This window comes from Lepisosteus oculatus, unplaced genomic scaffold (genome assembly GCF_040954835.1).
Source record: "Lepisosteus oculatus isolate fLepOcu1 unplaced genomic scaffold, fLepOcu1.hap2 HAP2_SCAFFOLD_52, whole genome shotgun sequence".
NCBI lineage: Eukaryota > Metazoa > Chordata > Actinopteri > Semionotiformes > Lepisosteidae > Lepisosteus > Lepisosteus oculatus.
This window is the reverse complement of record NW_027168064.1, coordinates 1,669,196-1,696,091: the sequence shown is the minus strand read 5'-3', so window position 1 is coordinate 1,696,091 and position 26,896 is coordinate 1,669,196. Positions and strand designations below refer to the sequence as shown.

The following is a 26,896-nucleotide window of genomic DNA, read 5'->3' as shown; positions in this document are numbered from 1 at the left end:
GCATTTATCAATGGAAATAAAAGCTGCTTTAATACAGTGCATGTTCAAACTCAAACCCTCAGCTGCTGTTCTTGTTTGTTTTGGGACAAATTGCAACTGAGCATCGCATGAGCCGTTACGTACCCTTATCTGTTAGGGAATTTCAAGGGAGGAGTTAGGTCAGAATGGGTAGGCTGCAAAACAACAAGTAAAGATTTATTCCAAGATGAAACGTTGTGGCGGTTTTCTTATCTTTTCAGCATGGACTAAACTTTTACGTGTTCCTTATATGCTATATATGTATATATTAGCACCAATGTCGTTCTTAAAAACTAACATGAAATTGTCAGGGACATTCAGCTATATACAAAGACGAGACAGACAAAGTAATAATTCTGTATTAACGTGGCCTACATACTGACGCAATGATCAAACTAACTGACATGTTCTGATTCAGATCCCCTGCAGTTCATGCCAATTAGAACAATAGCAATGCTGAGTCCTCCCCACCCTACCGAGCACAAATTCAGCTGCTCTCCAGTTCTGTTCTGCATGTTTTTTCATTGCAATTGAGCTCGGAGCTGGAGATGATCTCCATACAGTTCTGTGTTCACCAGCCCGCACTTGCGTGCTAATTTACGGGTTGTGGCAAATGCTTTTCTATAGTTCATATACATGACGGCAACCTGTTACCTAGGAACCTGAGAGGTTTAAAAGCCTCACGAGCCAGGCAGGACTCAAACCTACAATCTTCTGATCCGAAGTCAGACGCGTTATCCATTACGCCACTGGCCCATAGAACATGCGCTTGCACTCCACCACAGAGAGCTCTACACTGCTACTAGTAGTACACTTCCCCATCTAAATTTTCACAGCAAGAAACTTGTGTTTCCTACTATTTTTGTCAGGTTTAAAATATCATCTCCTTAAAACAGAAAAAGTGTTGATGTGTTGTGCTGAAATTCCGATTGATTTTGAATTCAAAGAAAAAAGGTTTTCTTCCAAAACACCATGAAATTGTCACATCTTGCAGACAATAGGTGTATTCCATGTTGAAAAGAGAAGAAAGAAAACCATGGAGCCTTTTACAGGTGTGAGGCTTCTTCAGGTGTGAGAAGACCTCACAGTCGAAACGCTGTGTTTCCGTTCTTCTCTTTTCAGCATGCAATAAACCTAGTACTTGTTCCTTTGCAGCCGAGGCATGCTGACGTAGCTACCCAGCTGAACATCTTGCAGACTCTACAGTACTTCTCTCCTGTAGAAGTAAAGCAGGGCTTGCTGGGTGAGCTTTTGCTCCGGTAAATTAGGTCACGTGTCATGTTAAATCACTTCTTCTAAACACAACATTTGCTGGTGCTAGCTTTCCCCATGAAAAGAGACATTTCCCTTACAGTACATGACATATCGTTTTTATTCTATCAATAAGTATAGAAATTAAACAAAAGAAAAAATGGTGTCGCCAAAGAATGCACAGCTCTGTCACCTTGGGGAGGTGTCAAGGGCATTGAACTCCTTGGACATGAAAAGTGCCCGATAAATGCCATTTCTCATCATTTCTCTTGGCGTCAGTTCTGCTATTAAATGGGACGGAGGCAACGGGCTCAGAGAGCAGGTTAAGTGCACACCGAACGCAGATGTGTCCAAGTGTCTGTAAAAGCGCGGTGCTCCGCTGGCGCTGTTCCCTAGTGGCTTAAAGTGCTCGCCTAGTAAGCAGGCGATCCTGGGTCTGAATACCAGCGGTGCCTCTCTCCGTGTCTTGTTGTGCCGAATGTATCATTTCAGACAAACATGTACAGCTTGGTTCAGTTTAATGCAAGAATTCATTTCCTTTCTGGAATAACTTGTTTTTGAAGAAATCCATACAGCTTGTGAAAGATGAAATCCATTTCTTGGTTGTCAGTGGAAAAAGATTGCCGGCTGCAAGAAGCGCAAGTGATTGTTTTCTTTGACCATAAACCTGCAAATGTAGGGAGCACACGCGGCCGTCAGTCTCTGTGGCGCAATCGGTTAGCGCGTTCGGCTGTTAACCGAAAGGTTGGTGGTTCAAGCCCACCCAGGGACGCATGTCTCCGTTTTTCCAATGTAAACATCATCACCGCTAAAGAAGATGGCGCAGAAGGCTCCACAGTCGAAACGTTGTGCTTCTTTTCTTCTCTTTTCAGCATGGAGTAAACCTTTGCTTGATCCTTTGCAGCCTACGCATGCTGACACAGCTACCTTTCTCTTAACGCGCCTCAATCATTATTCACCAAAACCATCAGCAGAATGTGTCGCCTTTGTGGTGATGTCACTCCTCTGCTTCACAAATGTCCTTAGTGACGGACCATTTCTTTCTGCCATTTTTCCGGAGCGGTTATTGATTGCTCCATCATTTCCCTCATACTTTCCATCCCTAGATTGAAAAAAAAAACAGAAACAGGCTGACAGGACGACAATCAAATTGCAAAAACTCATCAAAGCACTCGATAGAGTATTTGAATCCACAAGTAGCTACGAGCAACTTTGTCCTGGCTTGTATGAAAGTCGGAAAATGTCAAAAAGACAAAGATGGTGGCTTTTTCATATCTGTTCTTTTATTTTTAGTTCGTTGGCTCTTCTGTCCATTGTCCTCCTGCCTGGCTCTTGACCTGTGACTGTCTGAACGCACACATTAGACTTTCAGGCGGGGGATTTGTCCTGAGCCTCTGTGGAAGACCCACCCACCCCCATAAATAACTGCTCTAGAAACACATGAATGCAAAACTTAACCACAGCTTAAAGAGGAGCTCCAACTCAGTGCCATACTAATGTAAACGAAGTAATACTAAGACATGTTCTTATGGATTTGTCTTACCTTGAGATATGTAATTGGATTTCAGGATTAACTTCCTCATTCAATGTACTGGTGATTCTTTGCCTGGTCAGTACCTGGGTGGGAGACCTCCAGCGAACAATTAAGCTTGCTGCTGGAAGTGGTGTTAAGAGACTCTTAGGATCTTCCAGAGGTGTCTGTCCAATAGCACTAGTTGCCTTAGAGCTGGCTCAAACATTGCTCAAGAGTCTACCTTTCACAGATGCGCAAAGATGAATGATGGGGGTGCACGCTTCAAGGAGCCTTCCAACTGTAGGGACCGATTAGAGACGATCCGTAGCATGTGTTCGTTTCCATATCTGCCCCGTGTCTCAACGGTAGGACAGAGTCAAATACTGCCTCGACACGTAACAGCATTATATATAACCGCAGGACTTGAGGGCTGTTTTGTTTGAATGTTCAAGGCATTGGTAAGAGCGTAGGTCAAGGGCCATTGGTGCATCTCCTGTAACTGGAGTAAAAATGCTATTCAAAGTGCAGTGACTAAAATCGTCGTCCACATGTCTCCGTTGTTGATTGCTTTCTGTCTAAGAACTTTCTGTTTTCATGTCCGAACGGGGAGACTTTATCATTCCAACTTGAAGCCACCCTTAAGTCCTCTGAGGTGTGTGTGTGTGTGCTTGCACGTATGGCGTAAAAGGTTTCTTAAACGGAGAGCGAACTTGAAAAAAGTTGCCTTCGCTGCCGCCGCCACCTCGCACTCCCTGTTCGATTGTAGCAAGAAGGCAGCGGCCGCGGTGCTTGCTGTAGTCGTGGCCGAGTGGTTAAGGTGACGGACTTGAAATCCGTTGGGGTCTCCCCGCGCAGGTTCAAATCCTGCCGACTACGGCGTCCTTTGCATTTGGTTGCGTGCGTGCGTGTAAAAGGACCAGCGCCGTTTCGTTTTCGCTGGGACCTTTAACACTCTAAATCGCCTGGACCCGCAGCCTGTGAAATCGATTCTTCAGCACCCACGATGGACGCTTTGCCGCTGGACACAGATAACGATGCTTTTCTGCAACGAGCTTTCCAGCTGAATTTTCTCAGCAGCTCCGTACTGAACCTGTTCTCCATTGCAACATAGCGGAGGCTCGTCACGTCTATAGCAAGGCTGGTTAGGACCGCATACGCCACAGTGACTTGTACACAGACCACATGAAAGGCAAGCAAAATACACTTTTAAAATTCCAAAGACTCACAAGGTCAGAGAAACAGCGATGACCTGAACAGATCTGTTACAGAAGTCTAGGTTGACCTTTTTAGAGCTGTAATTGCATTTTTGTTTAATAGAAGATCAAATCTACTCGCATGTACCAGCACCTTACAGTTTATTGATGTTAATTCTGTTTAAGTAATAAGATTGCTAACGATGTTGGACTTTAGCCGGTGTTTTTTAGAACAAATTGCTTACACTTCTGTAAGGAATACGCAGTACGTGCCTTTGTCAGTCATTGCTCACCATACCTGTAACTTTCTTATCTAACTCACTTCCTCAAATGGTGAAGGTCCACAAACATAAATGAAAAAAAAACCCTTGTTGTAGATGAGGTGCACAAAAAAGCAGCCCCTGATAGTGTATAACACATTTATACTATTGCAGAGACACATGTAACATATATATACTGTATATATATATGAAACAGAAATAGAAACAGAAACAGGAATCGCTTACTCACCTGGAGAATCTCTGTAGGAATATCTAGCATTTATCAATGGAAATAAAAGCTGCTTTAATACAGTGCATGTTCAAACTCAAACCCTCAGCTGCTGTTCTTGTTTGTTTTGGGACAAATTGCAACTGAGCATCGCATGAGCCGTTACGTACCCTTATCTGTTAGGGAATTTCAAGGGAGGAGTTAGGTCAGAATGGGTAGGCTGCAAAACAACAAGTAAAGATTTATTCCAAGATGAAACGTTGTGGCGGTTTTCTTATCTTTTCAGCATGGACTAAACTTTTACGTGTTCCTTATATGCTATATATGTATATATTAGCACCAATGTCGTTCTTAAAAACTAACATGAAATTGTCAGGGACATTCAGCTATATACAAAGACGAGACAGACAAAGTAATAATTCTGTATTAACGTGGCCTACATACTGACGCAATGATCAAACTAACTGACATGTTCTGATTCAGATCCCCTGCAGTTCATGCCAATTAGAACAATAGCAATGCTGAGTCCTCCCCACCCTACCGAGCACAAATTCAGCTGCTCTCCAGTTCTGTTCTGCATGTTTTTTCATTGCAATTGAGCTCGGAGCTGGAGATGATCTCCATACAGTTCTGTGTTCACCAGCCCGCACTTGCGTGCTAATTTACGGGTTGTGGCAAATGCTTTTCTATAGTTCATATACATGACGGCAACCTGTTACCGAGGAACCTGAGAGGTTTAAAAGCCTCACGAGCCAGGCAGGACTCGAACCTCCAATCTTCTGATCCGAAGTCAGACGCGTTATCCATTACGCCACTGGCCCATAGAACATGCGCTTGCACTCCACCACAGAGAGCTCTACACTGCTACTAGTAGTACACTTCCCCATCTAAATTTTCACAGCAAGAAACTTGTGTTTCCTACTATTTTTATCAGGTTTAAAATATCATCTCCTTAAAACAGAAAAAGTGTTGATGTGTCGTGCTGAAATTCCGATTGATTTTGAATTCAAAGAAAAAAGGTTTTCTTCCAAAACACCATGAAATTGTCACATCTTGCAGACAATAGGTGTATTCCATGTTGAAAAGAGAAGAAAGAAAACCATGGAGCCTTTTACAGGTGTGAGGCTTCTTCAGGTGTGAGAAGACCTCACAGTCGAAACGCTGTGTTTCCGTTCTTCTCTTTTCAGCATGCAATAAACCTAGTACTTGTTCCTTTGCAGCCGAGGCATGCTGACGTAGCTACCCAGCTGAACATCTTGCAGACTCTACAGTACTTCTCTCCTGTAGAAGTAAAGCAGGGCTTGCTGGGTGAGCTTTTGCTCCGGTAAATTAGGTCACGTGTCATGTTAAATCACTTCTTCTAAACACAACATTTGCTGGTGCTAGCTTTCCCCATGAAAAGAGACATTTCCCTTACAGTACATGACATATCGTTTTTATTCTATCAATAAGTATAGAAATTAAACAAAAGAAAAAATGGTGTCGCCAAAGAATGCACAGCTCTGTCGCCTTGGGGAGGTGTCAAGGGCATTGAGCTCCTTGGACATGAAAAGTGCCCGATAAATGCCATTTCTCATCATTTCTCTTGGCGTCAGTTCTGCTATTAAATGGGACGGAGGCAACGGGTTCAGAGAGCAGGTTAAGTGCACACCGAACGCAGATGTGTCCAAGTGTCTGTAAAAGCGCGGTGCTCCGCTGGCGCTGTTCCCTAGTGGCTTAAAGTGCCCGCCTAGTAAGCAGGCGATCCTGGGTCTGAATACCAGCGGTGCCTCTCTCCGTGTCTTGTTGTGCCGAATGTCTCATTTCAGACAAACATGTACAGCTTGGTTCAGTTTAATGCAAGAATTCATTTCCTTTCTGGAATAACTTGTTTTTGAAGAAATCCATACAGCTTGTGAAAGATGAAATCCATTTCTTGGTTGTCAGTGGAAAAAGATTGCCGGCTGCAAGAAGCGCAAGTGATTGTTTTCTTTGACCATAAACCTGCAAATGTAGGGAGCACAAGCGGCCGTCAGTCTCTGTGGCGCAATCGGTTAGCGCGTTCGGCTGTTAACCGAAAGGTTGGTGGTTCAAGCCCACCCAGGGACGCATGTCTCCGTTTTTCCAATGTAAACATCATCACCGCTAAAGAAGATGGCGCAGAAGGCTCCACAGTCGAAACGTTGTGCTTCTTTTCTTCTCTTTTCAGCATGGAGTAAACCTTTGCTTGATCCTTTGCAGCCTACGCATGCTGACACAGCTACCTTTCTCTTAACGCACCTCAATCATTATTCACCAAAACCATCAGCAGAATGTGTCGCCTTTGTGGTGATGTCACTCCTCTGCTTCACAAATGTCCTTAGTGACGGACCATTTCATTCTGCCATTTTTCCGGAGCGGTTATTGATTGCTCCATCATTTCCCTCATACTTTCCATCCCAAGATTGAAAAAAAAAAACAGAAACAGGCTGATAGGACGACAATCAAATTGCAAAAACTCATCAAAGCACTCGATAGAGTATTTGAATCCACAAGTAGCTACGAGCAACTTTGTCCTGGCTTGCATGAAAGTCGGAAAATGTCAAAAAGAAAAAGATGGTGGCTTTTTCATATCTGTTCTTTTATTTTTAGTTCGTTGGCTCTTCTGTCCATTGTCCTCCTGCCTGGCTCTTGACCTGTGACTGTCTGAACGCACACATTAGACTTTCAGGCGGGGGATTTGTCCTGAGCCTCTGTGAAAGACCCACCCACCCCCATAAATAACTGCTCTAGAAACACATGAATGCAAAACTAAACCACAGCTTAAAGAGGAGCTCCAACTCAGTGCCATACTAATGTAAACGAAGTAATACTAAGACATGTTCTTATGGATTTGTCTTACCTTGAGATATGTAATTGGATTTCAGGATTAACTTCCTCATTCAATGTACTGGTGATTCTTTGCCTGGTCAGTACCTGGGTGGGAGACCTCCAGCGAACAATTAAGCTTGCTGCTGGAAGTGGTGTTAAGAGACTCTTAGGATCTTCCAGAGGTGTCTGTCCAATAGCACTAGTTGCCTTAGAGCTGGCTCAAACATTGCTCAAGAGTCTACCTTTCACAGATGCGCAAAGATGAATGATGGGGGTGCACGCTTCAAGGAGCCTTCCAACTGTAGGGACCGATTAGAGACGATCCGTAGCATGTGTTCATTTCCATATACGCCCCGTGTCTCAACGGTAGGACAGAGTCAAATACTGCCTCGACACGTAACAGCGTTATATTAAACCGCAGGACTTGAGGGCTGTTTTGTTTGAATGTTCAAGGCATTGGTAAGAGCGTAGGTCAAGGGCCATTGGTGCATCTCCTGTAACTGGAGTAAAAATGCTATTCAAAGTGCAGTGACTAAAATCGTCGTCCAGATGTCTCTGTTGTTGATTGCTTTCTGTCTAAGAACGTTCTGTTTTCATGTCCGAACGGGGAGACTTTATCATTCCAACTTGAAGCCACCCTTAAGTCCTCTGAGGTGTGTGTGTGTGTGCTTGCACGTATGGCGTAAAAGGTTTCTTAAACGGAGAGCGAACTTGAAAAAAGTTGCCTCCGCTGCCGCCGCCGCCTCGCACTCCCTGTTCGATTGTAGCAAGAAGGCAGCGGCCGCGGCGCTTGCTGTAGTCGTGGCCGAGAGGTTAAGGTGACGGACTTGAAATCCGTTGGGGTCTCCCCGCGCAGGTTCAAATCCTGCCGACTACGGCGTCCTTTGCATTTGGTTGCGTGCGTGCGTGTAAAAGGACCGGCGCCGTTTCGTTTTCACTGGGACCTTTAACACTCTAAATCGCCTGGACCCACAGCCTGTGAAATCGATTCTTCAGCACCCACGATGGACGCTTTGCCGCTGGACACAGAGAACGATGCTTTTCTGCAACGAGCTTTCCAGCTGAATTTTCTCGGCAGCTCCGTACTGAACCTGTTCTCCATTGCAACATAGCGGAGGCTCGTCACGTCTATAGCAAGGCTGTGTAGGACCGCATACGCCACAGTGACTTGTACACAGACCACATGAAAGGCAAGCAAAATACACTTTTAAAATTCCAAAGACTCACAAGGTCAGAGAAACAGCGATGACCTGAACAGATCTGTTACAGAAGTCTAGGTTGACCTTTTTAGAGCTGTAATTGCATTTTTGTTTAATAGAAGATCAAATCTACTCGCATGTACCAGCACCTTACAGTTTATTGATGTTAATTCTGTTTAAGTAATAAGATTGCTAACGATGTTGGACTTTAGCCGGTGTTTTTTAGAACAAATTGCTTACACTTCTGTAAGGAATACGCAGTACGTGCCTTTGTCAGTCATTGCTCACCATACCTGTAACTTTCTTATCTAACTCACTTCCTCAAATGGTGAAGGTCCACAAACATAAATGAAAAAAAAAACCCTTGTTGTAGATGAGGTGCACAAAAAAGCAGCCCCTGATAGTGTATAACACATTTATACTATTGCAGAGACACATGTAACATATATATACTGTATATATGAAACAGAAATAGAAACAGAAACAGGAATCGCTTACTCACCTGGAGAATCTCTGTAGGAATATCTAGCATTTATCAATGGAAATAAAAGCTGCTTTAATACAGTGCATGTTCAAACTCAAACCCTCAGCTGCTGTTCTTGTTTGTTTTGGGACAAATTGCAACTGAGCATCGCATGAGCCGTTACGTACCCTTATCTGTTAGGGAATTTCAAGGGAGGAGTTAGGTCAGAATGGGTAGGCTGCAAAACAACAAGTAAAGATTTATTCCAAGATGAAACGTTGTGGCGGTTTTCTTATCCTTTCAGCATGGACTAAACTTTTACGTGTTCCTTATATACTATATATGTATATATTAGCACCAATGTCGTTCTTAAAAACTAACATGAAATTGTCAGGGACATTCAGCTATATACAAAGACGAGACAGACAAAGTAATAATTCTGTATTAACGTGGCCTACATACTGACGCAATGATCAAACTGACTGACATGTTCTGATTCAGATCCCCTGCAGTTCATGCCAATTAGAACAATAGCAATGCTGAGTCCTCCCCACCCTACTGAGCACAAATTCATCTGCTCTCCAGTTCTGTTCTGCATGTTTTTTCATTGCAATTGAGCTCGGAGCTGGAGATGATCTCCATACAGTTCTGTGTTCACCAGCCCGCACTTGCGTGCTAATTTACGGGTTGTGGCAAATGCTTTTCTATAGTTCATATACATGACGGCAACCTGTTACCTAGGAACCTGAGAGGTTTAAAAGCCTCACGAGCCAGGCAGGACTCGAACCTACAATCTTCTGATCCGAAGTCAGACGCGTTATCCATTACGCCACTGGCCCATAGAACATGCGCTTGCACTCCACCACAGAGAGCTCTACACTGCTACTAGTAGTACACTTCCCCATCTAAATTTTCACAGCAAGAAACTTGTGTTTCCTACTATTTTTGTCAGGTTTAAAATATCATCTCCTTAAAACAGAAAAAGTGTTGATGTGTTGTGCTGAAATTCCGATTGATTTTGAATTCAAAGAAAAAAGGTTTTCTTCCAAAACACCATGAAATTGTCACATCTTGCAGACAATAGGTGTATTCCATGTTGAAAAGAGAAGAAAGAAAACCATGGAGCCTTTTACAGGTGTGAGGCTTCTTCAGGTGTGAGAAGACCTCACAGTCGAAACGCTGTGTTTCCGTTCTTCTCTTTTCAGCATGCAATAAACCTAGTACTTGTTCCTTTGCAGCCGAGGCATGCTGACGTAGCTACCCAGCTGAACATCTTGCAGACTCTACAGTACTTCTCTCCTGTAGAAGTAAAGCAGGGCTTGCTGGGTGAGCTTTTGCTCCGGTAAATTAGGTCACGTGTCATGTTAAATCACTTCTTCTAAACACAACATTTGCTGGTGCTAGCTTTCCCCATGAAAAGAGACATTTCCCTTACAGTACATGACATATCGTTTTTATTCTATCAATAAGTATAGAAATTAAACAAAAGAAAAAATGGTGTCGCCAAAGAATGCACAGCTCTGTCGCCTTGGGGAGGTGTCAAGGGCATTGAGCTCCTTGGACATGAAAAGTGCCCGATAAATGCCATTTCTCATCATTTCTCTTGGCGTCAGTTCTGCTATTAAATGGGACGGAGGCAACGGGCTCAGAGAGCAGGTTAAGTGCACACCGAACGCAGATGTGTCCAAGTGTCTGTAAAAGCGCGGTGCTCCGCTGGCGCTGTTCCCTAGTGGCTTAAAGTGCCCGCCTAGTAAGCAGGCGATCCTGGGTCTGAATACCAGCGGTGCCTCTCTCCGTGTCTTGTTGTGCCGAATGTATCATTTCAGACAAACATGTACAGCTTGGTTCAGTTTAATGCAAGAATTCATTTCCTTTCTGGAATAACTTGTTTTTGAAGAAATCCATACAGCTTGTGAAAGATGAAATCCATTTCTTGGTTGTCAGTGGAAAAAGATTGCCGGCTGCAAGAAGCGCAAGTGATTGTTTTCTTTGACCATAAACCTGCAAATGTAGGGTGCACAAAAGACTGTCAGACTCTGTGGTGCTGAAAAGTTGGTGGTTCAAGCCCCTCCAGTATGCGTGTCTCAGTTTTTCCAATGTAAACATCATCACCATCGCTAAAGAAGATGGCGCAGAAGGCTCCACAGTCGAAACGTTGTGCTTCTTTTCTTCTTTTTTCAGCATGGAGTAAACCTTTGCTTTATCCTTTGCAGCCTAAGCATGCTGACGCAGCTACCTTTCTCTTAACACGCCTCAATCATTATTCACCAAAACGATCAGCAGAATAAGTCGCCTTTGTGGTGATGTCACTCCTCTGCTTCACAAATGTCCTTAGTGACGGACCATTTCTTTCTGCCATTTTTCCGGAGCGGTTATTGATTGCTCCATCATTTCCCTCATACTTTCCATCCCTAGATTGAAAAAAAAAAACAGAAACAGGCTGACAGGACGACAATCAAATTGCAAAAACTCATCAAAGCACTCGATAGAGTATTTGAATCCACAAGTAGCTACGAGCAACTTTGTCCTGGCTTGCATGAAAGTCGGAAAATGTCAAAAAGAAAAAGATGGTGGCTTTTTCATATCTGTTCTTTTATTTTTAGTTCGTTGGCTCATCTGTCCATTGTCCTCCTGCCTGGCTCTTGACCTGTGACTGTTTGAACGCACACAGTAGACCTTCATGCAGGGGATTTGTCCTGAGCCTCTGTGAAGGACCCACCCACCCCCATAAATAACTGCTCTAGAAACACATGAATGCAAAACTAAACCACAGCTTAAAGAGGAGCTTGTCATGACCGCCAGGCAGTTAAGACCAACTCTTAAGCAATCTAAACAGCACCAGCAGAGGGTGATTATTAACAAACGCCGCCGCACGAGTTAACCCACCTGCACACACTCCACCGTGGGGTACGCAGTGCTATTTTTACCATCTTTACTTGCTTCCCGCTGGTATTGAGTCTACTCCTTGAGAGCTCTACCTGGCGTTTTTTCCATTACCTCGTTTATTCTGGATATTGGACTCCCCTTCTGCCTTTTCGACTTTGGACCTCGCCTCTCACCTCGGACTGTTTGCCACCAGTGTTCTCCCTGGATTACGACTTACCTTACGCCTCTTGACCACGAAACAAAGCAAAGCAGAGCAAAACAAAATGAACAAACGAAAAGCCTCACGTCCCGCACTTGCGTGTAACGCCGTTACGTGCCCAAGCGGTATTGTACTTCATCTTAGCACTGCACCCCGGGGCGTACGGTATATGGGAACGAGCACACGCCACAAATCGTCTCGAATCACTCCCTACAGCTGTAAGGCACCTTGAAGCGTGCACCCCCAACATTTTTCTTTGCGCATCTGTGAAAGGTAAACTCTTGAGCAAACTCTGAACCAGCTCTAAGGAAACTAATCCGATTAGACGTTACTTTGACTCATCCTTTAAGGGAACCTTGTTAATTGGAGAAATCAATGATTTCGAATGAATTCTGTATGCGTTAAAAGACAGCTATACACAGAAAACATGCAGGACACTTCTCATGATGTTTCCCGAGCCGAAACACAGTGCGTTTTTCCAAGCCCTCTGACAAAGCCCGCCCACTGAAAACTGCAGCAGATCGTGTAAAGACGTTCAACTTTGTAACTACTGCACGCACAGGAAGCAGAATAAATTCCTCTTTTCAAACTGTCAAAGGTTTGCTTTGCGAACACTGCAGGACATCGCACAATCTCTTTTGAATGGGGACAAACGATTTCTTATGGGGCACAGTAAGTACAGACGTTTAAAAAGCTCCACTCATGCCGACGATGCAGCATGAAGAAGCGCAACCTAACGTTTGCATTCCTAGCAAATTCCTTTTATTTTTTGATAAATAAAGACAGTCTTGTTTAACAAACAACACACACAACATTTTACATTGTCAATTCAATTCAAATCAATGTATTTCTATATAGCACCTTTCACAACAAGGTTGTCCCAAGGCACTTAACAATGCAAGTTGTTAAGAGCCTTGTGTCTAATATGCCGCCTAGGTAACGTGCTGTCTCTTTGAGGCAGATGTTTAAATCCTCTGAGTTAAGTGCTGAAGTTATAGTAGTCCTATCAGTATTGTTGCCTCCGATCAACAGATCCTCATTTTTCTCAGAGTTGAGTAACAAAAAGTTTTCACACATCCAAGTATTTCCTTCCTTAATGCATTTAACTAAACTGATAATAGAAGAGTTGTCGTTTGGTGTAAACAAAATGTTTATTTGAGTGTCATCAGCATATGAATGAAAGTTCATATTATTTTTTCATATTATCCTACCTAGCAGCAGCATGTAGAGAGAGAGAGCAATATTGGTCCCAGCACTGATCTTCTGGTACCCCAAATTGAACTGGTGACATTGATGAAGCAGTACAATTATTAGATATTTGAACATAATGAAAACGATGAGTAAAATGTGAAGTAAACCACTGAAGGACGGTTCCAGATAAGCCAACCTCAAACTCAAGCCTGTGTAACAAAACAGAGAGGTCAACCGTGTCAAAGGCAGCTCTAAGATCTAGAAGCAAAGCACAAGCACTGTTGCATTCCCTGCATCAGTAGCTAAGAGAATATCATTTACGACTCTTGTTAATGCAGTTTCAGAAACCAGACTAAAATTTCTCAAGTATATTATTTGAATCCAGATATGATTGACGTTGGGCAACAACTATTCTCCCAAGACTTTTAGATTGAAATGGGACCTTTGAGACAGGCCTGTAGTTGTTAAGAACTTGTTGATCCAAATTTGACTTCTTAAGAGCGGTCTAACAACCGCTACCTTAAATTGATCAGGTACAACGCCTGACGCAAGCGATGCATTCATCATACTAATTATAGGTCCTGCCAGTCCTTCGAGGGAATCTTTGACTAGCTGAGTGGGGATGGGATCTAGCGAACAGGTGGTTGACTTTGTCTTACGTCTGTGTTTATGAGTCCACCATAAGAAGAAATCTGAACAGGAGTGGTGATCATGCGAGGTCACCATGGAGGAAACCACTGCTCTCCCCCCCAAAAAAACCACCACTGCCCCTCTCAAGTTTGCTAAAGACCACATGGATGTTCCACAGCAACTCCTGGAACAATGTTCTGTGGACAGTGACAAAAGTTGAACATGTTGGTAAATGTGCACAACGTTATGTTTGGAGATAACAAAACACTGCATACCAACTCCAAAACCTCATCCCACCTGGGAAGCATAGCGGAGGCTGTACGGCTTGCAATCATCGAGGGACCGATGAATTCCAAGATGTATCAGGAAATTCTACAGCAGAATGTCAGGGTGTCTGCCTGTGATCTAAAACTCGAAAGACGCTGGGTCATGCAGCATGACAAAAACAAAGGAGTACATCAACAACAGAGTGGCTGAAACAATAGAAATTCCGTATTTTGGGATGGCCGAGTAAGAGTCCTGACCCCAATCCCATTGAAGTGCTGTGGCGTGATCTGAAGCAGGCCGTTCAGTGCAAGACATCTCCCAACTGTATGTGAGAGAAAAGCAGAGACGCTCACTGAGTAAGGTGGGGTTGCAGCTTTGCAAATCAAAAGGACATTTGTACGCTCAAAAAGGGACAGTAGCACCCCAGATGGGACTCGAACCCACAATCCCTGGCTTAGGAGGCCAGTGCCTTATCCATTAGGCCACTGGGGCACACTGGGTTGGGTCGATCACGCTGATGAAGAGCCAGTTTTTTTTTTCCTTTGCTTTTTCAAAGGGATCCCCAAAATTAGGAAAGTTAGGCAGCAGAAGGTTTACTGTGACCTGAGAAGGACCGGCATCCAATCACGGTGGTACACACACACACGCTCTCACTCATCTGAGCTACACGGCTACCAAGATGATCTCAGGTGCGCCGAGCTGGTACGGAACATATTGAACTGATCGACGGCGAATTGTCTCTCAGACAGGCTTTTCACCTCTGAGCTCCCTGACTGACAGTAATCAGCTAGGTAGTGAAACAGTCAGCTGCTTCTAAGCCTTAAACAGCTGCATCTCGGCGCTTCCACAGAGAGATGATTTGAAAGCCAAACATCGCCCATTGGGAACACCTTACTATCACTAGTTTAAGAGACTCTTAAGGTCTTGCAGAGGTGCCTGTCTAATAGCATGCGCTTTGCAAGCTATAGGTGTTTAGGCTGAGGCAGAATGCCTGTTAACAAAATGTTTTTCTAAAGGGGCCTCGCACTCTTTTCCAAGCAATGGTCACCATCCCCACCGAGTGTCACAACGTAGTCATGTCCTAGGATGTCTCCTGTTAGTCTCCATTTGTCTGCCACCAACACTTTAGGTTACGGGGTCACAACCGCACCCCGGAGAGCAGAGGAGCCGTTGTCGTTCTGGCGGCGCAGATTGGGCTGAAGGTGGGGCGCTTGAATCTCGCTGTTGGAGGCCGTCTGAAACTGACCCAAGCCTTTCCCTTGAATTAAATGTAAATAAGAAATGAACCCCAGATGCACATGGAATCAATCACGTGTTTCCTTTGAGCCGTTTCAAAGACTGCTCCAGAGTTTACCTTGCACAGATGCGCAAAGATTAATGATGGGGGTGCACGCTTCCAGGCGCCTTACAACTGTAGGGACTGATTAGAGACAATTCGTAGCGTGTGTTCGTTTCCATATACGCCCCGTGTTGCAATGGTAGGATGAAGTCAAATACGGCTTGGACGCGTAACGGCATTCTATCCAACTGCAGGACTTGAGGGTTTTTTGTGCTTTGTTCTGTTTTCGTTGACATCGCATTCGTAAGAGCGTCAAAAAAAGGCAATTCCAGCATCTAACACGAATAAAAGGGCTATTGAAACTGCAGGGCTGCGCAGCTTCTAAAATCCTTGCACACAATTCTCCGTTATTGTTACTTCCTTCTTTCTGTCTAACAAAGTTCCCTTTTCCTGACCGGACGGGGAGACTTTATCATTCCAACTTGAAGCCAGCCTTAAGTCCTCTGAGGCGCATTTGTCTGCTAGCATGCATTTTGTGAATGTTTTTTTTGTTGTTGTTAAACGGAAAGCGACTTTGAAAAAGGTTTCCGCCGCTGCCCGGCACTCTATGTTAGACTGCATCAAAAAGGCAGTGGCGGCGGCGGCGGCTGAGTGGTTAGGGTGATGGACTAGAAAGCCATCGGGGTCTCCCTGCGAAGCTTCAAGTCCTGCCGCCTACGGTGTCGTCGTGTGTCTGCGCAACAAAGGAAAAGCACCTGTTTTGCTTTTCCCGCAACTTTTAAAACGCGAATGATCTGGATTTCTACATGATTGGCTCTTAAAATGTGATCTGATCTTCATCTGACGCATAATAATAAATAAAGACAGTCTTGTTTAACAAACAACACACACAACATTTTACATTGTCAATTCAGTTCAAATCAATGTATTTCTATATAGCACCTTTCACAACAAGGTTGTCTCAAGGCACTTAACAATGCAAGTTGTTAAGAGCCTTGTGTCTAATATGCCACTTAGGTTACGTGCTGTCTCTTTGAGGCAAATGTTTAAATCCTCTGAGTTAAGTGCTGAAGTTATAGTAGTCCTATCAGTATTGTTGCCTCCGATCAACAGATCCTCAGTTTTCTCAGAGTTGAGTAACAAAAAGTTTTCACACATCCAAGTCTTTCCTTCATTAATGCATTTAACTAAAGTGATAATAGAAAAGTTGTCGTTTGGTGTGAACAAAATGTTTATTTGAGTGTCATCAGCATATGAATGAAAGTTCATATTATTTTTTCGTATTATCCTACCTAGCAGCAGCATGTAGAGAGAGAGAGCAATATTGGCCCCGGCACTGATCCGTCTGGTACCCCAAATTGAACTGGTGACGTTGATGAAGCAGTACAATTATTAGATATTTGAACATAATGAAAACGATGAGTAAAATGTGAAGTAAACCACTGAAGGACGGTTCCAGATAAGCCAACCTCAAACTCAAGCCTGTGTAACAAAACAGAGAGGTCAACCGTGTCAAAGGCAGCTCTAAGATCTAGAAGCACAAGCACTGTTGCATTCCCCACATCAGTAGCTAAGAGAATATCATTTACGACTCTCGTTAATGCAGTTTCAGAAAGCAGACTGAAATTTCTCAAGTATATTATTTGAATCCAGATACGATTGACATTGGGCAACAACTATTCTCTCAAAACTTTTAGATTGAAATGGGACCTTTGAGACAGGCCTGTAGTTGTTAAGAACTTGTGGATCCAAATTTGACTTCTTAAGGAGCGGTCTAACAACCGCTACCTTAAATTGATCAGGTACAACGCCTGACGCAAGCGATGCATTCATCATACTAATTATAGGTCCTGCCAGTCCTTCGAGGGAATCTTTGACTAGCTGAGTGGGGATGGGATCTAGCGAACAGGTGGTTGACTTTGTCTTACGTCTGTGTCCATGAGTCCACCATAAGAAGAAATCTGAACAGGAGCGGTGATCATGCGAGGTCACCACGGAGGAAACCACTGCTCTCCCCCCAAAAAAAACCACCACTGCCCCTCTCAAGTTTGCTAAAGACCACATGGATGTTCCACAGCAACTCCTGGAACAATGTTCTGTGGACAGACATGACAAAAGTTGAACTTGTTGGTAAATGTGCACAGCGTTATGTTTGGAGATAACAAAACACTGCATACCAACTCCAAAACCTCATCCCACCTGGGAAACATGGCGGAGGCTGTACGGCTTGCAATCATCGAGGGACCGATGAATTCCAAGATGTATCAGGAAATTCTACAGCAGAATGTCAGGGTGTCTGCCTGTGATCTAAAACTCGAAAGAGGCTGGGTCATGCAGCATGACAAAAACAAAGGAGTACATCAACAACAGAGTGGCTGAAACAGAAGAAATTCCGTATTTTGGGATGGCCAAGTAAGAGTCCTGACCCCAATCCCATTGAAGTGCTGTGGCGTGATCTGAAGCAGGCCGTTCAGCGCAAGACATCCCAAAAATATACATGAACTGAAACAGTTTTGCATAGAGGAATAGGCCAAAATACCTCCTAACCGCTGCTCAGGTCTGACCAGCCGCTACAGAAAGTGGGGATTGAGGTTTTTGTCATAAAGGAGGTTCCACTAGCTCCTTAATATAAGGGTTCACGTACTTTTTCCATCAATGACCTTGATTGTTTAAACCATTTGGTCAATAAAGAAACAGCAATGTCAAATGTTGGGCGTGTGTTGTTTGTTAAATCAGACTCTCTTTATTAATTATTATGACTTAGATAAAGATAAGATCACATGTTAGGAGCCATTCATGCAGAAATCCACATCATTCCGAAGGGCTATTTACAAAAGTTTTTCTCCCAACTGTATGTGAGAGAAAAGAAGAGACGCTCACTGAGTAAGGTGGGGTTGTAGCTTTGCAAATCAAAAGGACATTTGTACGCTCAAAATGGGACAGGAGCACCCCAGATGGTACTCAAACCCACAATCCATGGCTTAGGAGGCCAGTGTCTTAGCCATTAGGCCACTGCGCCACACTGGGTGAGGTCGATCATGCTGATGAAGAGCCAGTTTTTTTTCCTTTGCTTTTTCAAAGGGATCCCCAAAATTAGGGAAGTTATGCAGCAGAAGGTTTACTGTGACCTGAGAAGGACCGGCATCCAATCACGGTGGTACACACACACACGCTCTCACTCATCTGAGCTACACGGCTACCAAGATGATCTCAGTTGCGCCGAGCTGGTACGGAACATATTGAACTCATCGACGGCGAATTGTCTCTCAGACAGGCTTTTCACCTCTGAGCTCCCTGACTGACAGTAATCAGCTAGGTAGTGAAACAGTCAGCTGCTTCTAAGCCTTAAACAGCTGCATCTCGGCGCTTCCACAGAGAGATGATTTGAAAGCCAAACATCGCCCATTGGGAACACCTTACTATCACTAGTTTAAGAGACTCTTAAGGTCTTGCAGAGGTGCCTGTCTAATAGCATGCGCTTTGCAAGCTATAGGTGTTTAGGCTGAGGCAGAATGCCTGTTAACAAAATGTTTTTCTAAAGGGGCCTCGCACTCTTTTCCAAGCAATGGTCACCATCCCCACCGAGTGTCACAATGTAGTCATGTCCTAGGACATCACCTGTTAGTCTCCATTTGTCTGCCACCAACACTTTAGGTTACGGGGTCACAACCGCACCCCAAAGACCAGAGGAGCTGTTGTCGTTCTGGCGGCGCAGATTGGGCTGAAGGTGGGGCGCTTGAATCTCGCTGTTGGAGGCCGTCTGAAACTGACCCAAGCCTTTCCCTTGAATTAAATGTAAATAAGAAATGAACCCCAGATGCATATGGAATCAATCACGTGTTTCCTTTGAGCCGTTTCAGAGACTGCTCCAGAGTTTACCTTGCACAGATGCGCAAAGATTAATGATGGGGGTGCACGCTTCCAGGCGTCTTACAACTGTAGGGACTGATTAGAGACAATTCGTAGCTTGTGCTCATTTCCCTCTATTCCCCGTGTTGCAGTGGTAGGATGACGTAAATTCCTGCTTCGACACGTAACGGCATTATAATCAAGTGCAGGAGCTGAGGGCTTTAGTTTTGTTTCGTTTTCTATGGCGTTCGTAAGCGCGCAAATCAAAGGCAATTCCTGCGTCTAACACGAATGTAAATGCTTTTGAAAGTGCAGTGTGGTGCAGCTTGTAAAATCCTTGTCCACATTTTTGGTTTGTTGATGTTTTTTCTGTCTGCCAAAGTTGCATTTTGACATCCGGACTGGGGGACTTTATCATTTGAACGTGAAGCCAGCCTTAAACCCTCTGAGGCGTGTCTGTCTGCCGGCACGAATCTTGTGAAAGGTATTTTTTTTAACGGAGAGCAACTTTAAAAAGGTTTCCGCAGCCAAATCGCAGTCCGTGTTTGATTATAGGAGGAATGCGGCGGCGGCGAGCTCGCATTTGTCGTGCTCGAGTGGTTAAGGCGATGGGCTCGAAATGCGTTGGGGCTTCCCCGCGCAGGTGCGAAACCTGCTGACTCCGGCGTCTGCCGCACGTCGCCTTGTGCCTGCGCGGCAGAGGCGAAGTGCCGCTTTTCCTTTCCTGGTACTATAACAACGCGAAATCGCTTGGACCCGCTGCCATGGAAATCAATTCTTCAGATAACTACACATTTTGCGTTCGCACCTCTGGTGCTCTACTTATGCCTTTGAAAACCTAATGAATAAAGCTGAAAGAACCGACACGATATGTAGGTGCTGGTAAAGCACGCAGTCAAGAACTGTTAACAGCAAGGGTTTCAGTGGGTTAACTGAGGAGAAGGCGTGATCGCTAATTGTTGACTTTTTATTTGGTGTTAGAAACACTCTTACTGTGCATGACGTGCAACAAATGTAGCCACAGAAATTGCATCACGCTTTCATGTATGCTATTGCAGACACCAACGTTGCCTAGATAGAAAACCGAAAAAGCCGTGGGTTTGCTTGCTGGTCTGAAGGATCTCTCTTCGAATCTCTATCATTTGTCAATGGAAGTAAAAGGCGCTGCAATCTCATACGTTCAGAATCAAACCCGCAGCTATTGTTCGACTTTATTTCTTGACTAATTACAACTGAGTGTCGCATGAGCAGTTACATAAACTTGTCTGGTATATTTGAACACAGGTGCCGTTCTTCAATTAAAACTAACAGTACATTGTCAGGGACATTCAGTTCTATACAAACAAGAGACAGACAAGAGAATATTTCTACCGTTCATGTGGACTACGTGTTGACTTACTGATCGGAATAATTGAAAGGTTCGGGCTCATAGCCGATGCAGTGCGTGCTAATTAGAACAGCAACGCTAAGCTCTCAGCACCGTACTGAGCCCAGGTGTTTTTCTAAAGCTGTCAGGTGCAGTTCATTTACATGAAGGAAATATCTTACTGGGTACGATTACAATGCAGTAAGTAGCACAGACTACTTAGGGAGTAGCCCGATGTGTTTAAAAACGACCCGAGCCAGGCAGGAGTCGAACCTGCAATCTCCTGATCCGTAGTCAGACGCGTTATCCATTGCGCCACTGGCCCTGGTGTGACACTGCAGGACTGTAACCCAGTGAGATGAGCACTGCACCTAGTAAAATATTACCCCCGGTCCATTCTTTTCCAAAAGTGAGAAACACCTGTTTTCTACATTTTGTCTGTTTTAAAACCATATCTCTTTAAACCAAACCAAGAGTTTGTCTTTTGCACTGATATTCTGATTCATTTCGATTTCAAAGAAAAAAAAAACATTACCTTCCAAAGCATCATAAAATTGTCCCTTCCTCCAGACTCTACTTCTCTCTTGTAGTAGTACAGCAGACCTTTCCAGGTGAGCAGATCACAGAGTCCGAAATGAGCTTCCTCCATCAAGCAAAGTACCTGAACATGACTCTGTCTTCATAAAAGCGCCCCTGTAATAAAGAAATTAAATCCGAAATCAAGAGGGCAGTTGCCTACTGAAGTTCAAGAAGTCATCAATTTTAACCCAGCAACACATTAAAGGCTGCATCTATACAAGTACGATTCTAGAAATGCTCACCAGATTACGTTTTAAGAAGGAACTGTGCCTCAGGTTCCGCCGAGATCTTAACTCGGATGGCAGGATTCAGAGTCCGGAGTGCGGACTGATGGCGCACGGAGGGTCCATATACTGTGGATCCCTCAGTGATCTTCCGCGTATTCAAACCGCCAGCGTGTGACTCCCCTGTCCCCGTGACCTCATTGCTCTGCTCTCGCCTCTGTGGAGCTGAGCCCGACTCATGGTAAAGTGGAAAAAAATATGCCCTCATCGTGGGATTTACTCTGGATCGAGGATAGATGTCACTTTTTTATCGTTGAACAGGATGTATGTGATGTGGCGACTAGGTTCAATATTGTATCCTTTTAAAAGATTAAGGACTGGGGTGAGCGTGATTTACCACCCTTTCAGCTAAGAACCCGACATGAGCACCGTTTAAGCTGCATAGACTCGGTCGTTTAACTCTTCTCCATTAGCAGGGTTAAGGTTAAAGAAAAAAAACATTGCTGACTTCTTTTTTTTTGCCAGCCGCTAGCGCTGATTAGCAATGTTTGTATTTCATGTTTTGCAAGTTCCATCCATTTTAAGAAAAACAAGTCGCGTTAAAGACAGGAAATGAATACTTGCATTTAATTAAGTCTAGCCGTAGGCGGTTGTCTGTAAGGACCAGTTCTGTTCGAGAAGACAGAACAAAGAAGGCACCACTGGGATTCGGACTCAGGATCTCCTGTTTAAGAGACAAGCGCTTTAACCAACTAAGCAACGGCGCCCCGGTAGTGTTGTCCTTTTGCAGCCACTTGGACACACCACTCAGACACATCTGCATTCGGTGTGTGCTCCGCCTGCTCGCTGAGCAAGTTGCCACCTTTACATACAATAGCAACATCGACACCAAGAGAAAGGATGACAAATGGCTTTTATCTGGAACTTTTCATGTCCAAGGAGCTCAATGTGCTTTCTGTGTACAACAGGGCCACTGAACTCCACAATGGCCACTGAACCACAGCAGTGGCTTGCTGGCTTGACATCTCCCAAGGAAAATGTTGAAATCGCATGAGGAACAGGAAAAGGACCCTTGAGTACGAGGGAAAAAAAAGAAAAAGATCATCTGGAGCGCGCCAACCCATGTCTGGACAGCCCAGTTTCATCGACGAGGTGGCCGAGTGGTTAAGGCGATGGACTGCTAATCCATTGTGCTCTGCACGCATGGGTTCGAATCCCATCCTCGTCGCTCTCTACGTTTGACGTTGGCTCTCCTTTTGTTTGCTCCAGTACTAGAGCCTTACATTTTCTAGCGGTGGCTGAACATGGTATAGTAGGCTAACGTTGGTATCGAGCAGTGGTAGTAACAGTATTTACGTGCCGCTGCTGCCAAGTGGCTCTGGGTTGAGACCTTGTTTTCACTTACTTGCAGCACAAATGGAGAAAGCGATTTTTGACAGTCTCTCGAGAGACTGCGCTAGGTGTTTAGGGATAGACTTTGTCAGTTCCCCCTGGGATGATGGCCTCTCAAATAGTTTGTGATTCCTCTAGACGTTTATACAGTAGAAGCCTGCTTCGTGGCTTAAATCCAAGCTAAGGAAACGAGTTAGAGGTCTGATGCAGAACTGCGAATTCAATGAAGGGGAACACTACAGTACATTGCACTGTATGTGTGAGGAAAGCTGCCCCCTACTGTTCCTTGTCGACCGAACAGAGGACTGTAAAGGATACCGCCAAGAAACTTTAGGATGCTGGTTGGAATCCAGCTCCAAAGAAGCCCCTTTGGGTGTTATGTAATCAAAAAGTAAGAACAGAGAATCTCCCTTTGATCAAAAGCGCAACAGAACTGTTTTCCGTGGAGCAGGTTTCAGACCCGTAGACCTGTTTTATTTGTAGGGCAGGGCGCATTCCCAAACGCGAATCTCCTGTTTTAGAAATGCTTTGGGCGGCATGAAGTGAAAATAAGAAGTGGGCTCCAGATGCACATGGAAGCAATCAAGTGTTTCATCCGAGCTGTTTCAAAGACTGCTCAACAGCTTTCCTTTTACAGAGGCCCAACGATTAATGATGGGGGTGCACCCTTCAATGTGCCTTACGACTCTAGGGAGTGATTGAGACGATTCGTAGCGTGTGTTCATTTCCCTCTATTCCCCATGTTGCAGTGGTAAGATGACGTAAATTCCTGCTTCGACACATAACGGCGTTATAATCAAGTACAGGAGCTGAGGGCTTTTGTTTTGTTTCGTTTTCTATGGCGTTCGTAAGCGCGCAAAACAAAGACAATTCCTGCGTCTAACACGAACAAAATGCTTTTGAAAGTGCAGTGTGGTGCAGCTTGTAAAATCCTTGTCCACATTTGTGGTTTGTTGATGTTTTTTCTGTCTGCCAAAGTTGCATTTTGACATCCGGACGGGGAGACTTTATCATTTGAACGTGAAGCCAGCCTTAAACCCTCTGAGGCGTGTCTGTCTGCCGGCATGTATCTTGTGAAAGGTTTTTTTTTTAACAGAGAGCGACTTTAAAAAGGTTTCCGCAGCCACCTCGCACTCCGTGTTAGATTATAGGAGGAATGCGGCGGCGGCGAGCTCGCTGTAGTCGTGGCCGAGTAGTTAAGGCGATGGATTTGAAATCCATTGGGGACTCCCCGCTCAGGTTCGAATCCTGCCGACTACGGCGTCTGCCGCACGTCACCTTGTACCTGTGCGGCAAAGGCGAAGTGCCGCTTCTCCTTTCCTGGTACTATAAAAATGCTACATCGCTTGGTCCTGCTTCCATGGAAAGCAGTTCTTCAGGTAATTCTACTCTCTTACCAAAGCTGTTAGGTTCCTTTCCGTGGTGAGATGGGTTGTCATGCAACGCTGCCACATAGTGCCGACAGACAAGTGTGTTGCGGGAGAAGAGAAAAGTGTTTGAAGATTTAAGAGTGTCTTAGGTGGAGCCAAAATCAAGTGTCACAAATGCAAGTGGGAAGATTTCCAATGTTTAATATGGTCAAAATAAGCGGAAGTTACCAGCTGGTCCGGCACAGTCTGCCATGCTTTTGTCATATACTGTAAAGTGGTGTGGAACTGGGTGTCGAACTGGAGCCTCACCATTTGCATATGTGAGGCTCCAGTTATACATCGAGTGTCACATTAAATGACAAAAATGAAGAGAGTTAAAGCACCTGGAGAGGTTTTCTTACAACTTTTGAGCTGACACAGTTTTGGAAAATGTTTCCTTCACGGTGCACTGAACAACATAGGCAGCCAAGAGTCTCCAAAACAAAACAGAATGGACAGATAGGAGAAAATTCCCACTCGTCCTGAAGTTCCCAAAATCCAGCACTGAGCGTAAACAAAGTGTCTAAGTAGCGTGGGAATGCTAACCCTAACCCTAGCTGGAGTTTGAGCAATCCGGCACTGAGCGTAAGAAGATGAGTCAAAGTAACGTCTAATCGGATTAGTTTCCTTAGAGCTGGTTCAGAGTTTGCTCAAGAGTTTACCTTTCACAGATGCGCAAAGAAGAATGTTGGGGGTGCACGCTTCAAGGCGCCTTACAGCTGTAGGGAGTGATTCGAGACGATTCGTGGCGTGTGCTCGTTCCCATATACCGTACGACCCGGGGTGCAGTGCTAGGATGACGTACAATACCGCTTGGGCACGTAACGGGGTTATATGCAAGTGCAGGACGTGAGGGTTTTCGTTTGTTCGTTTTGTTTTGCTCTGCTTTGCTTTGTTTTGCTTTCCATCGCGTTGGTAAGAGCGTAAATAAAAAGGCGATTCCTGTGTCTACCACTAATGTAAGAGCTATTTCAAGTGCGACGTGGTGCGGCTTTTCAAATGCTTGTGGGCATTTCTCTGTTGTTGATTCTTTTTTTGTGTGTAACAAAGTGGCATTTTCATGTCCGGACGGGGAGACTTTATCATTCCGACATGAAGCCACCCTTAAGTCCTCTGAGGCGTGTCTGTCTGCAAGGCTTGTATTTTGGAAATGTTTTTTTGAAACGGAGAACGACTTTGAAATAGGCTTCCGCCGGCGCCTCGCGATCCAGGTAAGATTGTAGCAAGAACGCAGCGGCAGTGGGGCTTGCTGTAGTCGTGGCTGAGTGGTTAAGGCAATGGACTAGAAATCCATTGGGGTCTCCCCGCAGAGGTTCCAATCCTGCCGACTACGTTGTCCGCTTTCAGTCGGTGTGTTTCGGCACAAGCAAAGAAGCGCGCCTCTTTGCTGTTCCTGGTGGTTTTAAAACGCCCAATCGCTTGTACCCGCTGCCTTAGAAATAAGTTCTTCAGCGTCCGCAAATGGCATTTTGCAGCTGGAAGCAGATGTCGACGCGTTTTGCACAGAGCACCAAAAAAGCGTCTTTTTTAAAGGCCCAGGCACTGAGCATTGGTGGTTCAGTGGTAGAATTCTCGCCTGCCACGCGGGAGGCTCGGGTTCGATTCCCGGCCAATGCAGTGGCTTTTGCAGCGAGCGGCTCCATCACTTGCATCCCCTTGCAACTCGCAACTGAAAACCCACTGAAGCTAAGCAGGTGTGAGCCAGGTCAGTACCTGGATGAGGATGAGCTACAGGGAAAAACAAAGCTTCCAGCTGGAAGCGGTGTTAATGGTGCCGGCGGGGGGGCGCTCACCCTGAGGTCTGTGCGGGTCCCAATGCCCCAGTATAGTGACGGAGATGCTGTGTTGTAAAAGGGCGCTGTCTTTTGGATGAGATGTAAAACCGAGGTCACAGCGCTCTGTGGTCATTCAAAATGACCACCAAAACCTTTGACAAAAGCTCTTGGTAATTGATGGTCTTCAATAATGCTTCTCCTTTAGGTACATTTTAAATCAGCTGAAAAATGCTGTGAAATGGGGGGGCACTTCAGGCCAGTGTAGGATTTGGGTTACAAGAACCATGAAACTGCACGAGAAAGCCCGTACACTGATTACACGGCTTTCTATTCAAAGGAGGACAAAAGAAATTCCCTGAGTTTGATTTTTTGCAGCACAGAGAGGAGCACTGTCGTGAGGCTGGTTAGCTCAGTTGGTTAGAGCGTGGTGCTAATAACGCCAAGGTCGCGGGTTTGAGCCCTGTACGGGCTAGGTCCAGGTCCCTGTTTGTGAAACAGGCAAATGACTGTCTCAGGGGCCCATTCCTCATTCTCAAGACACATGTATGCAGTATGTACACTGTGCATTGAGCAATAGGGACTGAATACACCACAGGTAAGGTTAGAAGTCATTCTGAGGTGCCACATGTGAGGGATACAGCTAGGCATCCGAAATGTAGGGTTTGAGACCCTTCAGGAGTACTGCATCCTTTGAGACAGACCCGTGCATGTTAAACAAATGATCATTTCTTTCGGCATTAGGGACTAAATATACTAAACATATGATGCTAAAATGTTATTTTCACATATATTAATGTAATAAATGATTGCTTATGCTTTAGAAACAAATCTAATTAAAATAAAAGCTTAAGTTTTGTATTTATCTTGTACCATAGAACATGATTTTCTTTGTATT

The 26,896-nt window shown here is 44.7% G+C and overlaps 12 non-coding genes across 12 annotated transcripts; 7 read left to right on the top strand and 5 right to left on the bottom strand.

The window, feature by feature from the left end:
• Positions 1 to 701: 701 nt before the first annotated feature.
• trnar-ucg (transfer RNA arginine (anticodon UCG)) lies at positions 702 to 774 on the bottom strand. The gene has a single exon. It is a non-coding gene; the product is annotated as a tRNA-Arg (tRNA).
• Positions 775 to 1,967: 1,193 nt separating this feature from the next.
• trnan-guu (transfer RNA asparagine (anticodon GUU)) lies at positions 1,968 to 2,041 on the top strand. Its single transcript has one exon. It is a non-coding gene; the product is annotated as a tRNA-Asn (tRNA).
• Positions 2,042 to 3,576: 1,535 nt separating this feature from the next.
• On the top strand, positions 3,577 to 3,658 carry trnas-uga (transfer RNA serine (anticodon UGA)). The gene has a single exon. It is a non-coding gene; the product is annotated as a tRNA-Ser (tRNA).
• A 1,554-nt stretch (positions 3,659 to 5,212) lies between these two features.
• Positions 5,213 to 5,285, bottom strand: trnar-ucg (transfer RNA arginine (anticodon UCG)). Its single transcript has one exon. It is a non-coding gene; the product is annotated as a tRNA-Arg (tRNA).
• Positions 5,286 to 6,478: 1,193 nt separating this feature from the next.
• On the top strand, positions 6,479 to 6,552 carry trnan-guu (transfer RNA asparagine (anticodon GUU)). The gene has a single exon. It is a non-coding gene; the product is annotated as a tRNA-Asn (tRNA).
• A 1,536-nt stretch (positions 6,553 to 8,088) lies between these two features.
• Positions 8,089 to 8,170, top strand: trnas-uga (transfer RNA serine (anticodon UGA)). Its single transcript has one exon. It is a non-coding gene; the product is annotated as a tRNA-Ser (tRNA).
• A 1,551-nt stretch (positions 8,171 to 9,721) lies between these two features.
• trnar-ucg (transfer RNA arginine (anticodon UCG)) lies at positions 9,722 to 9,794 on the bottom strand. Its single transcript has one exon. It is a non-coding gene; the product is annotated as a tRNA-Arg (tRNA).
• Positions 9,795 to 14,547: 4,753 nt separating this feature from the next.
• trnar-ccu (transfer RNA arginine (anticodon CCU)) lies at positions 14,548 to 14,620 on the bottom strand. Its single transcript has one exon. It is a non-coding gene; the product is annotated as a tRNA-Arg (tRNA).
• A 6,254-nt stretch (positions 14,621 to 20,874) lies between these two features.
• On the bottom strand, positions 20,875 to 20,947 carry trnar-acg (transfer RNA arginine (anticodon ACG)). The gene has a single exon. It is a non-coding gene; the product is annotated as a tRNA-Arg (tRNA).
• Positions 20,948 to 22,571: 1,624 nt separating this feature from the next.
• trnas-gcu (transfer RNA serine (anticodon GCU)) lies at positions 22,572 to 22,653 on the top strand. Its single transcript has one exon. It is a non-coding gene; the product is annotated as a tRNA-Ser (tRNA).
• Positions 22,654 to 23,995: 1,342 nt separating this feature from the next.
• trnas-uga (transfer RNA serine (anticodon UGA)) lies at positions 23,996 to 24,077 on the top strand. Its single transcript has one exon. It is a non-coding gene; the product is annotated as a tRNA-Ser (tRNA).
• A 1,695-nt stretch (positions 24,078 to 25,772) lies between these two features.
• trnag-gcc (transfer RNA glycine (anticodon GCC)) lies at positions 25,773 to 25,843 on the top strand. The gene has a single exon. It is a non-coding gene; the product is annotated as a tRNA-Gly (tRNA).
• Positions 25,844 to 26,896: the final 1,053 nt, after the last annotated feature.